Source organism: Pinus tabuliformis, chromosome 3_1, assembly GCF_031772625.1.
Source record: "Pinus tabuliformis cultivar Carrire ecotype Pingquan chromosome 3_1, CPIR1, whole genome shotgun sequence".
NCBI lineage: Eukaryota > Viridiplantae > Streptophyta > Pinopsida > Pinales > Pinaceae > Pinus > Pinus tabuliformis.
Genome location: NC_142301.1, coordinates 762,452,454 through 762,479,012, shown reverse-complemented (window position 1 = coordinate 762,479,012; position 26,559 = coordinate 762,452,454).

Sequence of the window (26,559 nt, the reverse complement as noted above, 5' to 3'; positions counted from 1 at the left end):
ATCAGATTTTCTTGTATGTACTGAGTTGCATATATGATTTCTTCACTAGTTTTGGCATGCATGGCACATGCATGTGGTTTCTTGGTTATGATATTTCATTGGCATGAAGGATTGCTTAGATTGACAATGGATTGCCTAGCCTTTCCATTTCCTAGATAGCCATGGTGATTGTGGGTTTACTTTCATTTCTTTTTTTTGGTTGGTTCTCATGTTTCCTTTACTTGGGTTGAGTTATTAGTCCTGGAAGCCGTGGTTGAACAAACACTCTATAAGCCCTGTAACAGCTTGGGTTGAGTTACTAGTCTTGGAATCCCTGGTTGGAAAAACACTCTGGAATCCCTTGGTGGGTTGAGTTACTAGTCCTAGAAGCCTTTGTTGGACAAACGTTTTGGAAGCCCTGTATAATCTGTGGGTTGAGTTACTAGTTCTGGAAGCCTTGGTTAGAAAAACGGTCTGGAATCCCTAGAAGGCTTAGATGGAGACCAATCTGATGATGGTTTTCTTTTGGTGATGTTCAACCGTGAGGTGGAATCACTGTTTGATGGGTTGAGGTGGGTGGCCTCTGGAAGACCTGGATGAGTTTTGATTGATGTGTTATTTGAGATCCCACATTCATGCTTGGAATATGGAACGGGGGTGTTTGGCTGAAGAGAGACTTGGCTTATCGAATCTATGGTTAGGTGGAAAATGGTAGTCCCATCACCGGTTGGTTCATTGCATTTATTAATGAAAAAATTCATTCCCTTGATTTTCATGTGCAAATGTACTGATGTATATATGGATTTTGATGGCTAATATGTTTATTGTATTGATGTTCCTATCATGTTGTTTATATGCAAATTTACCCTAGAAGGTGTTACATGGTCACCAGCACACACTCGAAGATCAGCACAAACACTATGCATTAGTATGTTGCTGGTCCAGCTCCACTCAAGATGATTATGCGCATGTTATCAAATGAGTTGGACAAAGGAGCCATACCAGTGTACCCGGATGCAACGGAGGCAAGATTTTGCTTTCAACAGGATGTCACCATTGAAGTGCACATACACCATCATGGATGACCAAGCTTGGCATCAGTTCACCACCGTCAATCATCATAATGATGTCAAAGAGTTGGTCTTACCACAATTTTCCGAGTGTTAGTGATGTCTTGCATGGCTTTCTCAAGCCTATTTTGTCTCACATGGGTAAATGTGCAGATTGTATGTGTCATCTTGTCAAGTGAAAGTTCAAGTGTCGATAGTTGAATGTAACAGTCATAGAGTAGTTGAAGAGTCATAAGGGTAGGCGAACAATCACAAAGGGGAATGTCAAGGGTCACCCCACTCTTTGCTATATATAGTACCTCATAACTCATTGTAGAGGTTTTTGGTCAACCAAGCTTCCGATAGGAATATCTTAGAGAAAGCCTGGAGAGTATTTAACGAGCCTTGGCTTCTCCACAGTGCAGAGCTAGTACATTTCTTTGGAGGAGCAGGCGGTAGTGACTGTAATGTTCTGCTATCGAGACTAGTGGTCAGTCATGGTTTTATTGTATGATTAGAACTTTCACTTCTTAATATAACAGATTCAGCACACTTCATTCATATGTTGTTATTGTATTTCAACTATTTTGTTTACTCTAATGATATATGTATATGTTTGCTTATGCATGCATGTATGAACTCTTTCTGTATAAGTATGTATGAATCTTATTGAGATGTGTTGTTGGTTTAACCATAACTTTGGTTTGTTGGCTTACTTGCTTTCCAATTTGTGATGCATCTTCGCTCATGTGTTCCCTTCCAAGCCACTTGATTCCACAGGTTTCCAAGGGGTGCACTCACCTCACTTTCTGTGTGTTATTGTTAAGAAATTGACTGTCTAACAAATGGTATCAGAGTTGAAGGTCTATTTGGCTGATAAACTCATAGGAGAGAAGGGTTCCTGGTTCAAGTGGGAGCAATGGCGGAAGATGGTAGGTTTAGGGTCGAAAAATTCAATGGCTAAAACTTCTCACTATGGAAGATGCAAATGGAAGATTATATGTATCAGAAAGATATGTGCCTACCATTGGGCGGAAAAACAAAGATGCTGATGGGTATGACAGATGAAGAATGGAATCTTCTCGATAGAAAGGCGCTCGGAACAATACGGCTATGCCTAGTGGTGTCAGTAGCATTTAATATTTCAAAGGAAACGACAACACAGGGTTTAATGTCAGCATTGGCCAAACTATATGAAAAACCCTCGGCCTCAAATAAGGTATTTCTTATGAAGCATTTATTTAATATGAAGATGTCAGAAGGTGGATCTGTTGCAGACCATTTAAATGATTTTAATACAGTTACAAGTCAATTAAGTTCTGTAGGGGTAAATTTTGATGATGAAGTTAGGGCTCTGTTATTTCTGTGCTCATTGTCAGAAAGTTGGAATGGTTTAGTTATGGCCATTAGTAACTATGTCTCTGAATCTAGTACTTTAAAGTTTGATGATGTTGTTGGTGCAATCCTTAGCGAGGAAATGCGACGGAAAAGCTCCGATGAGACATCAGGTAATGCTTTGACTGTAGAGACTAGGTGAAGAAAAATGGAAAGAGGAAAGATCTCAAGATATCGCAGTAAGTCAAGAAAAGGCAAATCCAAGTCCATATCGGGGATAGTGTGCTAGAAATGCGGGAAGAAAGGACACCTAAAGAAAGACTATAGATCTCGGAAGGGAAAAGAAGGAGATGCGCAGCAAGAAAACAATCATGAAGCAAATGTGACAGATGAGATGTTACAAGATGCTTTGATTCTTTCTTTCTAAAATATTACTGATTCCTAGGTGGTAGATCCAGGGGCCTCATTCCATGCCACACTTGATAAGAAATATTTTCATGACTATGTTCAAGGAGATTTTGGACAAGTCCATTTGGGTGATGATAAACCCTGTAAAATCGTTGGAATGGGTACAGTTTTCATAAAACAACAAATGGAAATCAGTGGCTATTGAAGGAGGTAAGGCATGTTCTAGATCTGAAGAAAAATCTAATTTCAAAAAGGCAGTTGGGAAGTGAAGGTTGCGTAACTACTTTCACAGATAAAACCTGGAAGGACTTCATTGTAATGTAGGCCTAGAGGTGAGCGGTGAAGGCTCACTTGGTCGGATTGGCTAGGGTTTTGGCCAATGTTAATGACATATCATTAGGTTGGGTTTTTCCCCGGATTTGGGGTTTTCCTAGATAAACATGTGTGTTTATTTGATTATGGTTGTTGCTGGTTATTTTTATATTTATTCCTTTCAGTAATTATTTATGTTATACAATCAATTTCTTAACAATTGGTATCAGAGCCATGGTTGAGAGTTTGGGCTTCTAATGTATGCCTTCAGTGAAGGATTTATTTTAGCCCAATGGATAAAAGGATCAGCGCAGAATTTTATTGTTATTGCTCGTGAGATCACCGTTGAAAATGGTTAAAGAGATAATTAAATTCAGATTTGGTATGGATCTAGATCAGCGATGTTGGTCGAAGACCTAGTGGATAGATAAATTTGCGTGAGAAGAGAACGGATCTGCTATGTAGATTTTGATTGTCAATGTATTTGCATATGAAAATAAGTCGGATCTAGTCAGATCTAATGTGGATCTATGGATTATATCGGCGGGCTGCCTCCTTCTGTCAAAGATCCCTCATCTTCTTCGGGTCCCAATTTCCCTTCCACCCTGCCCACGCAGAGCCGAGCATGAATAAAGAAAATAAATTGGTGGCATCGATGGCACTGCTGGAATTCTCATGCTGAATGCCAGAAATGTGGTTTTCATGGACGATGAGTGTATTCTCGAAGAGCAGTAAGGCTGAGAACAAACGTTGTCAAAGGCGGTGATGGCTAAGAATGAAAGACTCAGAAAATGTCCAAGATTTAAGAAATGACATGATTAATAGAAGTTTTTGCTTTTGTGCGGCATGTGGCTTTGGTGATAGCATATTCCATGGGAACTCCATGGAGTGTTTCTTGATGGAGAAAGAGAATAATAGTGGTGACACAGCAGAGACCTAGTGATCAGCAGTAATAAGACACTGGTCCAAGAGGGTCATAAAAGAAGCGTAGATGTGCAAGCAGAGACATTAGTGGTCTGCAAACGTTCGGGGGCATTTGGTAGGAAACAAGACCAATGCCATCATTGTAGGAGGTTTTAATATTAAAAAAAAAAAAAAAAAAAAAAATCTATAAGGTTTTTGTCGGGCTCGCAGTTGGAGCGGTTTGATAGAAGTTTTTTGAGTAAATCAAATTGAGAGAGGATGGGTCAGAATAGAAGCAGCAATAAATTAATTAATTAATTAAAAAAAAATTAATGAAGTCAAAATTATTGCATGTAAATGAGCATAATACTGTAAAACCTGGTAAGGCATGTGTACCGCTGGATAATCTCTAGTAAAGTCTGGTTAGACCTAGGTGATAGGGGGGATGTTGGGTTAACAATACCCTATGTAAAAAAGAAAAACTCTGAGGGGGGTAAGGGCTAAAGTGAGTGGGATTGTCTCACTTAGTAATTTTTGGCTAGATTTAGTCAAGGAACCCCAAGTCAAGTTTAAGGGGGGAATTGTTAGGTAAACTTGACTCGGGATAGAGTCAAATTTGACCAGATAAAAAATTGATGGTTTTGGGGCACATGGTATTGTGCACCCATAGTATCCTGCCCGTGATATTATATGTAATGGAGCTTATAAAAGGCTGGAAGGACTTCATTGTAATGTAGGCCTAGAGGTGAGCGGTGAAGGCCCACTTGGTCGGATTGGCCAGGGTTTTGGCCAATGTTAATGACATATCATTAGGTTGGGTTTTTCTCCGGATCTGGGGTTTTCCCAAATAAAAATGTGTGTTTATGTGATTATGGTTGTTGCTGGTTATTTTTATATTTATTCCTTTCGGTAATTATTTATGTTATACAGTCAATTTCTTAACATTCATAACAGTTCATGCACCTTCCTTGCCTTGTTGCTGTGTCACACCCTTGCTACCCACAAGGACATCTTACTTGCCTCTATGCACAACCGTGGTCCAGGCGATACTGTACGACCCACTGTTGGGACTCCTACATCAAACGGTTTGAGGTATAGTTGGAACTTCTTACTGGGTATATCCCTTAACATGTTGGCGGGTCCAGCACCATCAAAAGGAGGACATGGTTCATCATCTGGTAATGGACAAATAATGTTCTCCTCCTTTAAATTGGTAGCCTGTTGAATGATAGTGGTTTGTACATCATTATTTTTTGGATATGATTGCTCACATGCTTACCAATTTTTAGTTTGCATTTATATCTTTGTTCCATTTTGGATTGAGAATAAGAATTTTATGTTGTGTTTATTGGCATCCCTGATTGCAAAAGCATTATTCTCATAATCTATAACTTGAACCCATATAAAATTATATCGTTGTAAAAGTTTATCGTGCAAGATACCCTAAAAATGTTAATCTCGACACCTATTCCAATATATGTTGACATTGTTCAATATTTTTTTTTATGTATCTACCCAAAGTATTGCCAATATATTTAAAAGTTAAAGTTTTCAAAAAATGGAAGAACAAGTTTGAGAATTCAACAATTTTTTTTTTTTTTTTATAATCAAGCCAACTAAAAATCTAAACAATAAAATTACCCTTATATTATTAATAAATATCTCCATCCTTATTTAGGTTGAATAAATTTATTGAATCAAATCGTCATGAACCATTAAATCTTCATATTGCTATAAGGTATTTGTAAAATGAAAGTATTTGAAATCAACTTTGAAACCTCGAATGTTAGCACTACTTTAAATTCCTCTACAGTCTATATGTGTTGAATAAAGAAGATTCAAAGAAACGAGAGTAAAAAAAAATCTGGCCGAGTCTCTGAATTGGAATCTCAACGTGGAAACTAGAATTGACTCGGACACATGTTGACCCAAATCTTGTAGATTGAGGAATCTGACTCTGAATCAGAACCAAGAATCTCTTTCATCTTAACATATCATAAAGACGAATAATCTATCATGATAAAGAATGACCTTAATGGGGCAACTCCTCCTGCATCGACCCCGTCCCACCCTCCTCCTTCATCACCCTCCTCCCCAACCCACACCCTCCCCTCCCCAGGACTGAGATTCCACCCTGCATTAAATTCCACATTTTGAATGGCAAATTTGAATTTTCCACGCATCAGTGTCATGACTAATCTACCTCCTTCGCGAATGACTAGTGTTTCCATTGTGAATGGAACAAACTCTTGAACATAACAATATATTCATGCGAAACACAACTCCTTGCACTCTGACAACTCCCCTGCACATCGAAACTATTATGGTTCTATTAACTAGCTCGAATTACATTGTGAGAATTCTGCAACATGTGCAGCAAGGTAGAATTCAATTTTTTTTGTGGTCTGTAACTTTTCTTGCAGGAAAAAAATACCAAGTGTAAATTAACTATGACGTTAATGCTAGGTGAGGCTAATCTAGTAGTTATTAGTAGCAATAAGGCAGGTCATCTGTAAATTAATGGCAACTGCCTAGATCCAAGGAGATTGACATCAACCACCTAAACATAAGGAGACCAACACTACAAATTAATGGAACGAATGGACATAAGGGCACCAACATTGTAAATTAATGGAACCATCTAAATTCAAGGACACCAAATAGTAAATTAATGGAACCACCTAAACATGAAGACACCAATACCAACACTGTAAGGATGGCAAGGACACCAAAACTGAAAGGGTAGTAATATAGTTGCAGCTATGATTGAGGGGTAATCAAATGGTATTGTAGAAAGTATGAAATAAAAATTTGAATGAAATATAATGAGAAAAAATATTAAAAGAAAGTGGAATGAAATAATGAGAAAAAATGGTAAGTGGAATGAAATAATAAGAAGAAAACTATCCATGCCCATTTAACCAATTTTTTTTATTTAATCGTAGATTTAATAAGAATGGGTAATTGGGTTGGTTTTGTACTCATGTGATAAGGGCTGATTTAGAAGAATGGGTTAGAATAAAGTTATGTTCTTAAAACACATTTTGAACATTAATCAACTTTATTCTTCATAACAATTTTCTATAAATAATCTACATCAGACATCCAACAAAAAGCTAGATTTTCCCACATCTTGTTAATTATTGCCATTTTCCAGCCATGAACTCATGCCCAGAAATCAAATGATCTTCAAATCCCTCCATGAACTTTAAGGTTGATGGTTTGATGTCATAGTATGGTTGCAAAACTATGTGGGGTTACAACAATTACTATCCATTTTCCAACACAAATGAACTATAACCTACTGCATAACTCTTCAACATATTATAGGTAAACTAGATTGCATCCAACTACTAAAGAAATTTCAATTGATTTACATGGAAAAAACACCTTAGGTAATCCCCTACAAATTCATTGATATGTTCTATCTACTCATTGATTTATACATGATAACTTGAATTAATTAATAGCTTGGTTCCAACAAGCTTGAATAATTATGTCCAAAATAATCTTATGAACCTTACATCTCCGCATAATGTTGAATGGGGGACCCAAATATGTCAAAATTTCTTAAAGAACAACCTTGAAACCTATTCCATAACGTAAGACACCTCTGTTGGAATGAATATTGGAAACTTGAAAAAAAGGTCAACCACAATGAAAATCCCAATATATACTTGTGAAGCTAAATGTCAGAATTTGAAGCATGAATATCAGCTATCATGAAGCCCAAGATAGAGAGTATCATGTAATCATCTAAATTTTTCATATTACAATTTGGAATTTAGTGTGTTAAAGTTATAAACCTGAGGCATATACGTCAAAGTTTTGAAAATTCCAAATTAATAATCTCATTGAACATTGAACATTTCATACCCTACATTTCAGGTTAGTCATATATCCATTTGATTTGTAATGTTACAACTTTAAACTCCAAAAAAAATTGCAAGCCTCCTTCAGAAAAACACTAGGAAATGATTTATGTTGGTTCTGGAAAATCATTTTCCAACACCTACAACAATGCTAGGAAATGGTGATGTCTTTTGGAGTCTAATGTTTCAAGTGAGTTGCATCACTCCTCACCAACACTAAGAGAAAAATTAAAGATATGAAGGACTTATATATATATATATATATATATATATATATATATATATATACATATACATATATATTTAGAGTAGAGGGATAATAAAGATTGATCATTTACAGTATATATAAGAAAAGTGAATGAGAATAAATGAGATAGAAAAAGGAAAATTGACATGGAAATATAAAAGAGACAGGGAAGGATCAGCCATATTCCAAAACTCTATTTTTGACTGGCCACATTTTTTCAATCTTCGTGAGAATACCAACTCTAAGCACTATCACTTTGTTCATGACTACTTTAGATTATTACTAGTTCACAACTAAAAACCTATGTTTAAGGAGGGGATTCATATCCAACGACATCTCCTATTTATTGGAAAGCAACTAAATGCATATTGAGAAGATAATGTGTCATCTATGAGTAAGCCACTATATGTTCATTGTTATGCCAATATGGTGGTGTGTCGAGGAGAGGCACGCCCTTAGAAATGGAATTCCTCCTCTCCTTTGGCTCCATACATGGGATTTTTCAATTTTAATCAAGTGCTAAAATTATAGATATGAGGGGTTATTGAATACATTATTCATTACAAAACCCATGGTCTCATATACATATGTAATGGGTTGCAGCCTTTCATTGTAGTTCTTCATGATTGCTTATGAAAACATGGTCCATAAATTTTAACCTTCTTCTATGTTTTAAAGGTTTTCTTCATTATGAATTTTCAGGGGCTGATGTCATATGTCCTTGCAAGAGGGACCATGGTTTATGGTCAAAGTGGGTGTTTACATCACACCTAGGTTCTCATAACCTAATCCAACAACCATCGTTGTAACTATCGTTGTTGTGTGGGTGAATTTAGCTGATTTACCCCTTTATTTGCGGTGCCCACATGTGCTTAGGAATTGAGTTTTATTTGATGATTTTTATAAGTTATTTAAAGGATGCATGTCCAAATATTCCCATATTTTAAGAGAAAAAGGGGAAATCTAGTAAATCCAAGCTTGGAATAAAAGAAAATTAACCCAACAACAACCGTAATAGAGCAGGGAGAGATTGGAGTCTCCACCATGTTCTTGAATGAAACCACAAACCAAAAGGGGTAATAGTGAGGAAAGAGGTACTTACTAATATTATCCCATATCATAATGTTACTAATATTAGCCCATATCATAATTCTCCTTTAACAGAGATTGAAGAAGATTTGAAGAGAAAAAGCATTGCAAAATGATTTTTTGGCACTGTTGTACGCACTAGTAAATTAGATGTTTGTTAAAGTAGGCCTACTACATAAAGTGGCAACCAAAAGCATGAAAAACAAGTGTTTAACAAATCTAAGCCGGTGGCAACCAAGTGCATGAGAAACAAGTGTTTATCAAATCTAAGTCGGTGGCAACCAAGTGCATGAAAAAAAGGGTTTATCAAATATGAGGCAGTGGCAACCATTTCTGAGGCGTTGGTAACCATTTCCAAGGTTGTGGAGCACGAAAGGGGGAAAATTTCAATTGGTCAATTCTTGGAAACTGCTAGCTAGACAAATGGGTAAAAGTGGCCACCGTAAATGGTATGAGCCAAATGGAGCAACACTCTTACAGGTGTATGGGGATGACATGTTTACAATTTTTAGAGAAGTCGGATGGGAACTAATTTTTCAACTCTTTATCGAGTATGCTCTTAAGCTCACTGGTGATTTCATTGATTTGTTTGATAGCAATAGCTCTAGGGTTCAGGGGCTGATATTTCAAGTAACAGAATAAAGCATCGTTGAGGCAACAAAACACCAGCTGAGGGGAAAATATGGTTTAAGATATAGATGGTGCAAGGAGTAAATCTAAATTATTTCTTGAAGGACGAAAACCATGATACTCACTGGAGCATTAGGGTGTACATAAATATTTTAAAGACAGGATGGGTTGAGCATATGAGGAAGATTCAGCTTTATCTGACATGTGATGGTCATTCTTCCCAAATTTTCTTATATCATATGTGATTTCTTGTACATCTGGTTGGTTTTAATAGGATGAACCTACCCTTTTACTTTCATAAAAGCTTAGTTACGATGTCGCCTCTACAAGGAAAAGGAGGGTTTGGTACCCACATGATGTCTGCCACCACGGTTTGATCAAGATGTTATACACCCATGAAATGAACAAGAAAGCACAAAAGTCGAGGAGGACATTGGGAACACCCTTTTCCAGAAGGCATAAGAAGAAGAAAATTGTTGCTATACAGGTCGAGAGTAGTCAACAAGATGATGGATAAACAACAGAAAAACCTAATAGAAGAAAAAACTCTAGGGTTTCTAGGGTTTATATAAGAAGGACTAGAGGATACTAGTCATAAGTCCATGAAACTAAGGAAGATGATACCATGGAGGAAATCCAAAATAAGGGTTAAGATCCTATAGAACCTGACCCTAGAAAAAATTATGCAAGGAGGCCAAGAACCAGACCCATGAACAAAATAAGGCTAGGGTTTAAAGATAAATTGAATCCCAAGCGAACCTATTGTCATTGAAGATGAAAATGAAGACAAGACTACTAGAGAAAAAGAGCTCCAGTAGATGAGAAGACCCCAAGGAAGAAAATCAAAAGAGCAAAAGCCACGAGGGAAATCACAAAATAGGACAAGTTAAGAATCCTTGCAGAGGCAGTAGAGGCCATTTCAAGCTAGGGTTTTTTGCTAAGGGTTTTTTTTCAATAGGGATAGAGTTTGTTTAGTAAATTGTATCATGAAAAGATTGTAATATTATATGGTTTCTTTCCCAGATATTATGGATCTTAAATTTTTGTACATTTTGATATATAATGTATGAAAAAAGAAGGAAAAAGGCCTCAGAACTATTTGGGGAAAAAAATTGTGTATTGTGGGTTTTTCAAGATCAATATAGTTTTCTCTCTACAAAAGTTTGAAAGGTTTCAAAGATTCATGTGTTACTGGTTTTTTGTTTGTCATCCTTCTATGTGCTTATTCTCCTTTTTGTTGCTCATATGTTCATATCTTTAGTATTGGAATATACTTGTAATGAACTAGAATTCATGTTTGATTCCTCACTCTCATAATATTCAAATGCTCTAAGTGATTTTCCATCTAGAGGTTACAAAAATCACTGTGTGGTGCTCTATTTTGTTTTAGATCAATATGTTATTCTTCTATTACATCCTGATTTTTACAATCTGAACAAAGAAGCCAATACTTGTCTTGCCTTTGGCAGAGTTTTGAAGGATTGCAACTCTTATTGGAATATACTTGTAATGAACTAGAATTCATGTTTGATTGTAATGAACTTGGGTAAGTATTTAGAATGTGAACTTGAATTTAGATTTGGATCATGTAATGTTTCAGTTAAGGTATTCAATACTAAGGATAAGGAAACAACTAGGGTTACATCCACAGTTCATGTACAATTAGACTAGTGTAAGGGCCTTGCATAATTTAACATATTGTAGATGGATGACTTTAAAGTTATTATTTTGTAGGAATTCCTAGGGAAGATCTAGTTAGTTATCATGTCATTTGCAAACAAGTTAGTGGATATTGTAGATATTGTAAATGATCACTCTTTATTAGCCCTCTACTCTAATTTAATATATATATATATATATATATATATATATATATATATATATATATATATATATATATATATATATATATATATCCTTCATAAATGTCATTTTTCTCTTAGTGTTGGTGAGGGGTGATGCAACTCACTTGAAACGTTAGACTCCAAAAGACATCAAGACATGGTTACCTAGAAGCACTTTATTGACCCCTTAACTTCAATAACAATGGTTTTTCAATGTAAGAAAACTATAACTTCGCACTAACACTTCAATATCACCATTTTCTAGCATTGTTATAGGCACTGGAAATAATTTTCTAGCACCTATAGGAGCACTGGAAAATCATGATTTTCCAACGCCTACAAAAATTATTTCCAAAGTTGTTGGATGTAATCTAGTTTAGCTATAACATGTTGAAGAGTTTTGCAGTAGGTTATAGTTCATTTGTGTTGGAAAATGGATAGTACTTGTTGTAATTGCTCATATTTTTTCAAGGATACTATGACATCAAACCATCAACCTTAAGGTTCATGGAGGGATGGAAAGACAAATTGGAGACGACTCACATTTAGTTGAAAAATACAGTAGAAAGGATGGAATATTGGATAGATCATGATAAAATGGAGGTAGAGTTTTTAGTTGGGAACTTGGTATTCCTTAAGTTGGGTAGTGAGAACCTCAAGCCACTAAGTGACATGTCAAGTGACCTAATGACTGTGGATTAATGTTTCAGTTAAGGTAGTCAATACTAAGGATAGGGAAACAACTAGGGTTGCATCCATAGTTCATGTACAATTAGAGTATGAAGGTGGAGTGGATATGCATTGTTGGGATGGGGTCCCTGGGGTCAATTTCGTTAAGTTTTGGGAAAATTTTGTAATATATTTGGTAATGAATGTAAAGTCTCCGTGAAATGTGGAAGAGGAGCATGAAGCTAGTAGAAGTCAAAGGGGCTTTATTCCCTTAGTTGGGTAGGTGATAGAGTTGTTTTGAGACCCGCCCATGGTCCACGAACCATGGTATTGTAAAGAAAATTCTATAAATATATGAGTCATAGAGAGTCTAAGTATCAATTAATTATAGAAGAATCGTTGTAAGAGAAAGGTGCTAAGGCAGGAAAGGTATGTTTCCTGTACTTAGGTGAAAGGGGAAGGCTCCTATAGATGAGTGCACAAAGACCTTGGTAAGTCCGCAAGCTAAGTGCACGGGCCCATACAGCGGACTGCATAGTGAGAATAAGTTTGTAATTGAACATTTATACTTAATAAAGACTATTTTGGGCCGAAATTTATGCATTTGTGTCTTATCATATACTTCTGCAAAGTTGATGTATCTTCGCTCTATGATATGTTTTATGTGAATAAATCCTTATTTACTATGTGAAACTAGTAAATTTGTAATATTAATGCATGATAAGTACAATTAAGTACCTTCACGAAGATCTAGAAGTCATTTAGGTAGATTTGCAGTAGTTTTCTGTTCGGAATGATTAGAGGTGCACTAAGGCAGATCTAAGCCGTAAGGATATCAGGAAACCATCACACAAGCCTCTAGATGTAGAAACCTAGTTCTAGCATCCTCCAATACTGCTTTGGGTGAGACTACAGCCTATGTTATACAGGTTGTTGCTGAAAGAGCCAGTAGTTAGGGTTTTGTTGGTTGGTGCAGTTAAAGTTGAACCTGGGTCAGGCCCCATCAAGCCAACAAATGGTTATGTTTCCAGGACTAGGATCTATCTGAGGAATGTGCGACGTCGAATAAGTGGTTCCCTGCTAAGAAGGAACTCAAAAAGTGGATCGTTCGAAAGTTGCACACGTTTGCAACTCAGGATAACAGAAATCCACGATTATTCAAGGAGAAGTGGTTGAATAGATACCTATACACAAACGAAACCGAAGCCTTTTTCTGTTTCTTCCCTTGTGAATTGCACAAGTGGCTATCTAGATTAGTAGATAGTGAGGGTACGTGGAGACTTGATGGCCCTATTGTGTGGACCCCAGATATGGTGAAGCGCCTGGAAGCTTTAGAAAACAACATCACGCAGGTCTTTGATCACTGGATTGATCGCATATTAGGATGATTTTTCACTAAACTTGTGATTGATACAACCATCAACTACAGTGAAGCCGAACGTAGCTTTTTCAAGGGACCACTAGGTAAGCACTTAAAATATATGAAAACCTAGATTAAGATGTTGTTGTGTGAGAAAATGGTCATCCCATTACCTTGATGTTTGGGACTACACGAAGCGTGAAAAACCCTTAGAAGGAATGGAGAATCTGGCTCTGAATATAGTTCGCTATTAGGATCTTTTTCTAGTGGCGATGAAGGAACTATTCTAATTACACCGTGAAGCGTGTTGCATATATTAGTTCAAGGTATCCTAAGGATACCCCATCCATCCACTCCACCCCCACCTTCACCACATACACCTACACCTTCACCTCCACCCCCACCTTCGCCACATACACCTACACCTTCACCTCCACCTCCACCTATGCACCAACCATTCAACATGACAAGCACGATGAAGATCCCAATATTTAAATGGGTAGGGTGCGAAGACCCCGAACAATTTTTGTTCATTACAGATGTTGTGTGGACAACACAGCAAATTACATATGATAATATAAAGAAATCCAGCTGGTCACAACGCTGCAATATAGGGTGCTTACCTAGTATATCAAGTTCTATCAAGATAGACCTGGTGCGATGTTGGTAGAGACTCAACAAGCATTGAAAAATGAGTTTAAGAAGCCTATGTCTCGGGCGTTGTCTCTAATAGAGTTTAAGGAGATACAACAAAAGGTAAATGAGTTCGTGTGGGAATTTGTTTAAAGTTTAAAGTGCCTGATGCAGCAAGCTAACATGTCAATCACGGATTCTCATCATAGGAACTGGTACATTGCGTCCCTCCTACCACATCTAAGATTATCAATATCAAAACAAAAGATAGAAATGAAAGTGGAGGCTGTGGAAACCATGATGAGGTTGGAAGCCTCACCAATACAGGATATGAATGTAGGAGTGAAACAAATTCAGTCGCAACTGGAAATTTTGTACATAGAGTTGCAGAGCTTAAATACAGGGAAGGATGCTCATACTGAGGTGCACGTGGAAATATGGCATATAAAATGTAAAGATAAAGGACATGATAAGGATCACTTCCCTATTTATCAAAATTACTTGATTAGAGGAGGTCCTATGCCTCTGAAGCCTGATAAAATTGCGGGACCGAGCACAGGAGTACCATTATGGTGTGTTATCTTCCAGATAGCTGGGAAGCACGTAACTGATAATTGTCACCTCTTGCAAAAGTTTGTTTGGACACCGCAACAATTGTTTTGTACTTTTTGTAAATCGGTTGGACATGATGAGCGAAACTGCCAAAGCTATCAATTAATGATGGAGTGAACCCCTACATATCAAATGCAATTAGAAAATCAGCCTCAGGATCAGGGCTTGAGTGCAGCGCGTGGAGGATTTCAAGGCCGAGGAAGAGGAAGAGGAGGAGGAGCTAGCAGAGGTCGTGGACAAATCATTTGTTACAACTGTGGTGAAGCAAGTCATTTCGCACGTGACAGTTAGAACCCAACGCATCCATATTCTCAATATTGCAGACTGTTTGATCATGTGATTGAAGATTTCCTAGTGTTGATTGCCAAGATGCAATAGAAAAAGACACAACAACCTATGCAAAACATACATATGATGAGGGTGGAGCCTCGCGAATAGGACCATAGAATTAATTTCATGACATGAAGTGGTATGGCTATAGGCGAATATAAGGGAAAGTAGCTAGAAGTTGAAGGATGGGTGTGTAAGGCTACCGAAAAGGAAGTCAGATTTGATATCAACCAGACTAAAGAAACGTTTATGGAGGCCAAGAACAATTTTTTTAAGCTTCTACGTTAGGGAGCCAAGAGAAATCAGCTGGAAACAGTGAAATGTTGAATGTGGATCCCTCACTACTAGCCAATTTTGTGGAATTTTGTATGAAGCTATTGAAGGATAAGAAGGTTGTGGAAGGGCTCCAGGAGCTATTCGACAATTGTACGGGAAAAATTAAGATTCCTTCAAAACAACACGCTGTGAGGAAACTAGGTAAACATAAGAAGCGGACAAGGTGCGAGATGAGGTTGACCATGCAAATTGGAGAATATGAAATGGATCATGTCATCTTAGATCTAAGATCTAATGCAAACGTACTACTGAAGTAGACATGGGAAAGGATGGGGAGACCTCTGCTACAATGATCTCCTAAACAGCTACGCATGGTCAATCAACAGAAGATAATTCCTATGGGGCGCCTGTATGGGGTAAGAGTAGACATTGAAGGAGCAAGTGCTCTAGACGATTTTGAAGTAATTTAAATAGTGGATGACAGAAATCCTTACCCTGCGCTACTAGAAATTGATTGGGCCTTTGACATGGATGTTGTAATTAATCTGAAGAAGCGAAGAATGACATTTGAGAAGAAGGCGCATAGGGTTTTTGTGCCATTGGATCCTTCTGAGGGAGTGCAATACACTGAACCGATCCGCAACTATGTGGAGGAAGATGACTTAGATCAAATATAAAAGATTATTGCGCGTGATGAAGATTTGATCAATCCTATTGCAGATGGGAGAATTGCATGGGATAGAGATAGATCTTGTACCTCATATTCAGATGAAGAGCTCGAACACTAGCAGAATAGATTGCATGAAGTTTCCACACTACGTTGCAATATTATGACAAAATCTTTGCGGTGCGTATCAATGAAGGTAAGGAATCTCCCGCATTATGATGGCTTAAATGATGTTAATTTACTTTTGGATGAGCTTGAAAGGGAGGTTCCCAAGGAAAATCGATTCCAGGCACCGGATCTAGCACTGCGCGCTACGCATGCCCATTGGTGGGGTATGCATAATGGTAGCTTCACTGACTGGAAGGAATACAATTAAATGATGAAGCTAAGGTTTGGATACATTAATACCCATGTGACTAAAAAATGCAGTGGAAAGGATGATCCGTTTGAACACCTGACACGGTGGACTAAAGCTTGGGGAGAAGAGCCACAACCGGAATGGGTGCATATCTTCTGTCACACTATAGATGCTATTCCAATGAACTAGTACTTAGTAACAGAGCTATGCCACGAGACGGTCAAATGGGATATCTTGAGGGAGAGTTTCTTATTAACCTTCAGCTTTGAGGATGGATTTGATTACATTGATGAAGCACTCCAGGAAATTAAGGTTTCTATCTTTAGAATGCCTGAAGAGCCAATATAATGGGTTCAAATGTACTGGAGTACCTAGTTGCGCCATGCACTAGAGTGCTACAATGTGATAGCAGAAGAAGAAGAAGAAGAAGAATATCCACGAAAAATCAACATTCCGGAGATCGAAGGACAGTGCGTGGTTGAAGGTCCTAAAGCAACGAACCCTGATATATCAAAACCTTTGAATGCCAGGAAAGTAAACATTGGGTCTGATGCACAACCTAATTTTGCAAAGATAGGTGATTATTGGGATGAAGATACAGTTGATAAAGTTGTGGATCCACTGCGCGAATACCAGGACTTGTTTCCTACCAAGTTCTTGGGCCTGAAAGGAATAGTAGGGGATCTGGGAGTTATGAAGATCACTTTAAAGCTCGATGCGAAGCCTTTGAAACAAAGACCCTACCGCCTAAATCTGAAGTATAAGGAGAAGGTGCATAAAGAGCTAGACAAAATGTTGGAAGCTAGAATTATTGAGCCAGTAGAAGAATCTGATTGGGTGAGCCCTATGGTTGTTCAAGAGAAGAAGCAGCAGGGTGAAATTAGAATATGTGTAGACCTGAGAAAGCTCAATGATGCATGCGTTCATGACCCATTTCCAATGCCATTTACAGATGAAGTTTTGGAGAATGTTTGAGGACAAGAATCTTATTCGTTCATTGATGGGTTCTCTGGATACCATCAAATTAAGATCGTGTTGGAGGATCGTTGCAAGACAACCTTCACATTGGAATGGGGATGCTTCCAGTACATAGTGATGCCATTGAGACTGAAAAATGCACCTGCGATCTTTTCAAGGGTTGTAATTGCAATGTTCAAAGAATTCATCCATAAATTATTATAAGTGTATTTTGATGATTAGACTATGTTTGGATTGGTAAAGTGCCACGTTGCAAGTCTACACCTGATGTTGGATACTTGTCGCAAATACTAGATTTCCCTAAATTTAAATAAGTGTATATTTTGTGTACCTTATCAGATATTTCTTGGCCATGTGGTATGTAAGTAAGGACTAATGGTAGAACCTGTGAAGATAGTAGTGATTGTTAATTTAGAAGCTCCAAAGAATGTAAAGCAGTTGCATACAACGTTGGGCCACACCAGCTACCATAGAAAGTTTATCAAGGCTTACGCACAGATAACTACGTCAATGGAGAAATTGTTGAAGAAGGACACAACTTTCTTCTGGGATGAAGAGTGTCAGCGCAGTCTAGATATGTTAAAACAGAAGATGGTGATTGTGCCCATTTTGGTGTTTCTGGATTGGAAGAAAGAATTTCATGTTCATGTGGGTGCCTCTTTTATTGCGTTGGGTGCAGTAGTGACCCAGCTAAGCGAAGGTGAGATAGATCACCCTATAGCATTCACGAGCAGGAAACTGTCAAAGGCCGAGAAAAACTATTCAACTACAAAGCATGAAGGATTGGCAATGGTATATTTGTTGCAAAAGTTTCAACATTACCTGTTAAACACACATTTTAAAATGTACATAGATCACTCCGCTCTCAAGTACTTGGTCAACAAACATGTGTTGAGGGGGGAGATTTATCAGTGGTTATTGTTGTTTTAGGAATATGACTTTGAGGTGATTTTCAAGCCTAGACAATTGACTGCGGGTCCAGATCATCTATCCAGAATTGAGATAGGCGAAGAAGATACTAATTTGAAGGAAGTGCAGCAGGCCGCGGTGTAGGGTTCTGCTAACATAAAGGTATTGAAGGTGGAGTTCAGTGACCTCTGCAACAATATAGATGCGCCGGCTGAGTGACTTGAGGGCGAGTCACCTAATTTGTGTTGGGGTCCTGTTGGGATGGGGTCCCTAAGGTCAATTTTGTTAAGTTTTGGGAAAATTTTGTAATATCTTTTGTAATGAATGTAAAGTCTCCACCAAATGTGGAAGCGGAGCGCAAAGCTAGTAGAATTCAAAGGGGCTTTAGTCCCTTAGTTGGGTAGGTGATAGAATTGTTTTCGGACCCACCCATGGTCCACAGACCATGGTATTTTAAAGAAAATGCTATAAATAAATGAGTCATAGTGAATATATCTATAAATTAATTATAGAAGAATCATTGTAAGGGCAAGGTGTTATGGCAAGAAAGGTATATTTCTTGTACTTGGGAAAAAGGGGAAGGCTTCTGTAGTTGAGTGCCCGAAGACCTTGGTAAGTCTGCAGGTTGAGTGTGTGGGACCTTACAGCTGAGTACACAGGGAGAAGAAGTCTGTAACTAAACATTTATACTTAATAAAGATTGTTTTGGGCTGAAATTGATGCATGTGTGTCTTATCATCTACTTCTGCAAAGTTTATGTATCTTCGCTTTGTGATATGTTTTATGTGAATTAATGCTTATTTACTGTGTGAAACTGGTAAATATATAATATTCATGCATGACAAGTACAATGAAGTACCTTCGCCAAGGTCTAGAAGTCATTTAGGTAGATTTTTAGTAGTTGTCCTTTCAGAAGGATTATACCTGCACAAAGGCAGATCTAAGCCGTGAGGATATCAAGAAACCATTACACAGGCCTCTAGATGTAGAAACCTGGTTCTAGCATCCCCCAATACTACTTTGGGTGAGACTGTAGCCTGCGTTATGTAGGTTGTTCCAGAAAGGGCCAACAGTTAGGGTTTTTTTGCTTGGCATAGTTAAAGTTGAACCTAGGTCAGGCCCCATCAAGCCAACATGCATGTTTTAATAGCACTTGTTAATCATGTATTAGACGATTTTGAAGGTTAGATGCCTAATTATTTGCATAAATTGTCCCCACTTAGGCTCATAGTTGACCATGATATTGATCTTGAAATTGGATTATAGCCTACAACTAGAGATCCATATTGAGGTTCGAACTTCCGGATCCAATCTAGAAGAGTTGAGGTGGAAATTTATTGAGCTCATTCATGTTGCCTTCACCAAGCCTACTAAGTCCCTATATGGCACACTAGTCCTCTTCCAAAAGAATGAGGACATTCCATAATTATGGATGTGCTTGGATTATCATGTATTGATCAAGAAAACCATCAAAATTTGATATCCATTAGCTTTGGTGGTGTGTTTTTTTTACAAGTTCATTGAGGAAAAGGTTCGTTGAAAGCTAGAAATGAGGTGGGAATACTACCAAGTAAGGATTGCAGAAAGAGAAGAGTAGAAGATAACTTGTGTGATAAGGTAGGGAATTTTTGAAATTCTTATTATGCATTTTAGGTTATGTAATTGTCTTTTCAGTTTTGCGCTGAAATCTGTCAAACCAAGAAATCCTTAGATTGTTATTTTCATGCTTCAAACTGCAATTTTAATATAGATTTAGACTACTCATGAACCTCTGAAATCACAATCCTAAGGTGGAAAGATTGTAACCTAAAGTGTTGACATTCAAACTGTTGGATTAAAGCAAATACATGACTTCAAAATAACTGTAAAATTCCTACCAAAAAACGGTCATAAATCTTCAAAAAAGAAAGGGAAAAAATGGTAGTTTGAATCTACATCTCGGTGGTTATGTTCAAGCTTGTCTAAGTTTTCTGAATAATCCCATTCAATATATGCAAGAACCAAAAAAAATCTAAATTTAAGTTAGGAAGACGAATTCAACAACCTCAAAAACACTAATAGTGGTATCCAATAGGAAAGGTAGTGTAAAAAATAAATATCCATTTCATTTTAGTGTCCCATATATACAAATCACTACTCAAAAGTATCAATAAGAAGTCTTATCAACCCAACTATATGTTTAGAAAAAGGATCGAGACTAGTTCCTTTTGCAAAAGCATGGCCTTGAGTGCCTGCTAGTGGGTTATCTATTCAGAATACTCAGAAGTCTATGTTTAGAGGGTAGATAGTTGAGATCGTTTTCATCATTAAGGCACATTCTAGAGTTGTTCCAAGGCTCGTCATTCAAATATACATGAGATTTATTTATGAATACATTTCCAAACAAATTTAGAGCATAGAGCAGTTCCTATATCCATTGTGCAGAGTTATCTTATTCCATACATTCTAGCAAATAGAGAAGAGTCATCTCCCTTTTATGTTATTTCTTTGCAAGCCACAATGTGATATTTTGAACATGATGTGAGGGAGTTGGGTTCACTGAATTTTTTACTTGTAAATGTTCATTGGGACAATATGTTTCCTTATTTTTTGCAGATTGTGAGACAAAATGGAAAATAAATGGAAGGCTATAACGGACCTTGAGGTGCAATACCCTAAAGAGAAAATCAAATTTTATGGTAAACATTTAGTCTGGTCTGAAGTATCTAAGGCCAACATGAGTATTGATCAAGTTGCAAAAATTCCTCTACATAGAGTCTATGGCTTCATTAAAGGAGAGGAAATGAATCTAGAGGCTCCATGTACCTTTTCCCAATGAAAAACCAAAACTTTAGGCTTAACCGAAGATCCAAGCTTAAGGGGTAGTGCTTCCCTACGATGGGAATTGAAAGTATTTTAGAAATGCCTTCTTTATATGTTGGGATTAATAGTGCTTTATTATTTGTCATATGGTTTGACGTATTAAATTTTTTTATGTAGTTATGCTTGCTCACATGGTCCATAGGACAATAGAGAAAAATGTACAACCAAAAAAAAGAAGTCATTTGTGAAGAAGAGGGGTTGCCAATGCCATTTATTGTAAAGGTTATGGTTCAAAGCCCCATGATAGAAATAATAAAAAACAACATGTATGATCATGAAGATGGGGAAGGATGTCCCTATCATGGAAAAATGGCATTTCAGGTGATGCTAGGTCTATGTATTAACCAAGGTTTTTAAGGGACATGGTTTCTTACGTCGAAAGTTTTTTTTTTCCACAACTGCCAATTGACTCAGTTTGTAAAATGCATATTAAGAAATATGTTGACATAGATGCCACAAATCGAGATAGGGATTTTTTTATTATGAAAAAAAGATGTCGCAAACATCTATAATCGTCTAATGAAAATAAATTACCAACATCATAATAAATACGAAATGACTGTGAAACTTTGGTATGAAAAACACCAAAATGATTTCTTCTTTTACCAAAAGTCGAATGGTGAAAATGTCCCTTTTATAGATGGAATACAAACAAAATGGATGTTGGACACTATGGTTAAGCTATCCCATAATACCTTAATAGGCATAGATTCAACATTCAACAAAAATAAATACGGGGTTAGTATTTTTGCAATGATTCATTTAGTGAAATCATTTTGATTGTAATGATTCAATATGATTAATGGCATAAAATTAACTTAATATTTTTTTAATATGATAGTTTCATTTGTTTACACTCATGGTGTTTGACGAGCAATAAAGCAGGGTTCTAGTTGCATGGGTGATGTCACGTAGTACATCACGATATATGTCAATGTGGCTAGAGCACCTAATGCATAAGTGTTATCAAATTCATCATGATGGGAAGGTCAATGCCTTTATGGTTGATGATGCATTGGATAAAATAATTTATTGTTTTGAGGCAGCCTCAATCTTCTTATTTGACATTGAAACTTGTATTCAATCTAAATATTTCTCACTTAAAATGAATTAAATATGGCAGGAGCATCACCAGGTGTAATATTGTGTGTTTGGCATGTATGGAGGGCATGGCTCAAAATTTTAATAGGTTAAACAGTAGTCCAGAAAAAGGAAAATAGATGTTTAATGAACTAGGCCATATCATGAAAAATTGTTCTAACAATGAAGTGACTAATGTAATAAATGGATTTTTCACCAAATTTTCAATTGAGGTGAAGTTTTTGGACTATTTCCACAAGAATTGGGTTGTGTGTGATAATTCTAGTAAGTGAACATACTCTTTCTTGTGTTTATACTTTTTTTTGTTTCATAAAGAGAATATATATTTACTAATTGAGTTTTTACATTTAGGGATGTGGTTAAAAGGTTGTTGAGATTTTCCACGTGAAATTAAGGAGACAAATAATGTTGTGGAATCATACCATTGTTATCTCAAGACTACCTTTCTATATGATCATAGAAATAAATGTTCCCGCAGGATGGATTGGATATACTATCCTCACAAATGTTGAATTGTGTTACTGATTCAAGGAAATTTTGAAAAAAGAAGGATATTTGAACAACCACAAGAAAGAGAAGCAACTTGAATCATCAATGGAAAAAGCTAGAAGAATTCCAGATAGTGATTGCAACCCTCATGAGAGCATATCTCATGCTTATTGGGTGAGGAGTCAAAGTATATTTGATATGTGATATCTTGTCACTTGGCATCGCACAAATTTTTTCATCTGTGATTGCCCATGGTCTATTCGTGGCAACATTTGCAAGCATGCCATAAAGGTAGGTTGGTTGTATTCCTCTATAATGAATCCAAAGCTTTATTGGATCATGATACCACACCCAATACATTCAATGCCCCTCCTAATATAGTTATGGATGAGCCAAACCTATATACAGATGTCGACACAATTATCATGGTTGTTAACAATGTAGATCCAAATGTTGAAGAACTTCAGCTGAATAGAGAGGAGTTGTTTGGCTACATAGACCTATTGAGAAATAGCCCTCATGCTACTTCGAGCAAGATAAAATAGTTGATAGGTTTGTTTAAAAAAAATTGGATGAATGATCTTCATATTAGATATCATTTTTTGGGATTCAACTGAGTTAAGAAAGTCATTTGTCTATGACCATTTCCATGAGAGGTAGTCATAACTGACTAATTTCTCATGATTTTTGAATAGTCCACTTAGCACTCATTGCATCAGATGATGCTCACAGGGGTGAATAAGTGGGTTTGAAACTAGTGAAATGAATCACATAGTGTCAATCATCACTTCCGGGGCTTGCACCCAATGACCAGGACTTCCCAGGAGGTCACCCATCCCATATTGCCTCTGGCTTAAGCGCGCTTAACTGTTGAGTTTTCCCCACAATCAAGCCCACTTAGCTTGCTACACCATTTGAAAAACCTTAGCAATTATTGTGCCTCATGAACCATTGAAGAAGAGCTCCCTTCACTCTTAAGTATTTATTGAGGGTTTGTTTAAAAAAAATTGGATGAATGATCTTCATATTATGGAATATGACTTCACCCTTGGTTTGGGTCCTTATGAGTCATATTTGAAGAGAAAGAAGAGTTTCCTTAGCCCTAAAAAGAAAAACAAAAGAATAAAAGAAAGTGGCAGCTTGGAAATTGATTTGAATGTCCTTGCATCCAATTATGAACCATTTCAATTTCAACATCTCAACAAGCGAGGTTGTCCTCGTTCCAACAATGCATCCTCTATTGACCTGGGTAAGTTCCATAAAGTGACAAGATCAACATGTTTAGATTAGTTTATATATAAATAACCATTTCTTAATGAAGTAGTGTTTAAATGTTTGCAGTGGATCAACATCCCACTAGTGTGTTTTCTCCTATGGATCATCCTCCAGTGGAGCATAATTCGTTGGTTGACAACTGCCCAATTGGTGATATGTCAGGTTTGTTGCTATATCTTCCCTCTTAATTTTCTCTTAAATGTGTGTACTGGATGTTATTGATGTTGTTAATGTAGTGTCTGAATGTTTTCATAGGTGTGACATCCCACCAATGTGCTTGCAATTCGAGCACATAGACAGATGCACCATCGATCTAGTTATCACATCATTCAAGGTGAATTAGATGGAATTCCTAATTCATGTAGTCAATATTATGATGTATGTATTACTTTACATAACATTATTTTCTTTGATGAAAATTTCATTGTTATCTTACCAATGCAAGAGCTTGCTTTGTTGGTCAACAACTGTCCAATTGGTGATTTGTCAGGTTTGTTTCTATATATTCCATCTTAATTTTCTATTAAATGTGTGTACATGATGTTATTGATGTTGTTAATGTTGTGTCTGAATGTTTGCAGAGGTGTCCCACCAGTTTGCCTGCAATTCAAGCACGTAGACAGATGCACCATCGATCTAGTTATCACATCATTCAAGGTGCATTTGATGGGATTCCTAATTCATGTAGTCAATATTATAATGTATGTATTAATTTACATGCCATTATTTTCTTTGATGAAAATTCTATTGTTATCTTACAGATGCAAGAGCTTCTCCTATGGAGCATCCTCCACTGAATCATGCTTCGTTGGTTGACAACTGCCCAAATGGTGATTTGTTAGGTTTCTTGTTATATCTTCCCTCTTAATTATCTCTTAAATGTGTGTACTAGATGTTATTAACGTTGTTAATGCATTGTTTGAATGTTTGCAAAGGTGTGACATCCCACCAGTCCGCCTACATTTCGAGCACATAAACAGATGCACCATCGATCTAGTTATCACATCATTCAAGGTGCATTGGATGGGATCCCAAATTCATGTAGTTAATTTTATGATGTCTCTATTACTTTAAAGGTCATTATTTGCTTTGATGAAAATTTTGTTGTTATCTTACAGATGTTAGAGCTTCTCCTATGGAGCATCCTCCACTGGAGCATGCTTTGTTGGACAATAATTGTCCAATTGGTGATTTGTTAGTTTTGTCGCTATATATTCCCTCTTAATTTTCTCTTAAATGTGTGTACTGGATGTTAGGGATGTTGTTAATGTAGTGTTTGAATGTTTGCAGAGGTGCAACATCCCACTAGTGCACCTGCAATTCAAGCACATAGACAGATGCACCATCGATCTAGTTACCACATCATTCAAGGTGCATTGGATGGGATACCTAATTCATGTAGTCAATATTATGATGTATATATTACTTTACACGCCATTATTTTCTTTGGTTAAAATTGCATTATTATCTTATAGATGAAAGAGCTTCTCCTATGGAGCATACTTTGTTGATCGAAAATTGTCCAATTGGTCATTTGTCAGGTTTGTTGCTATATATTCCCTCTTAATTTTCTCTTAAATGAGTGTACTGGATCTTATCAATGTTTTTAATGTAGTGTATGAATGTTAGCAGAGGTGCGGCATCCCACCAGTGGTCCTACAATTCAAACACATAAACAGATGCACCATCCATCTAGTTATCACATCATTCAAGCTGCATTGGATGGGATTCCTAATTCATGTAGTCAATTTTATGATGTTTGTACTACTTTACATGCCTGCAATAGGTTTATGTTTCATGTGATTCGAAATTCTCATATTGGGAGCATTGTTCCTAATATAATATTGACATGCATATATTGAAAACTTGTGACGTGTCTCAAGAGTTGGTTATGTTGTGCAAGTAATTTTCCCAACAAACAAACAACATGCCAAAGAGAAAGTTTTGGAAATCCAAACAAATTATTTGGAGCCAACTTGTGAAAATACATTATGTATTCTAATTCCCAATTGAGATCTCGATGTGGAATGCACATAATTTTGTCAATAGGGATAGACATTGTTGTTGGTAAAAATACTGAGAGGGGGTGGGGGTGAATCAGTATTTAAAATTTCATAATAATTATTTTCATTTTCAAACTGTATATGCTATTTTACATAAACCAACCATTGTATGTATGTGCCTTTAAAGAATGAAACCAGTGTAGAGATAATAAACTTTGATAAAGAACTAATTCATTGTCTTGAATCAGAGTGAGATGCATTTACTAAGAAATAACAGATGCAGTAAGAACATAATAAATCAACACACATAAGACGCACACATGAACACCACGATTTTCCAGGTGGAAACCCAATGTGGGAAAAACCACC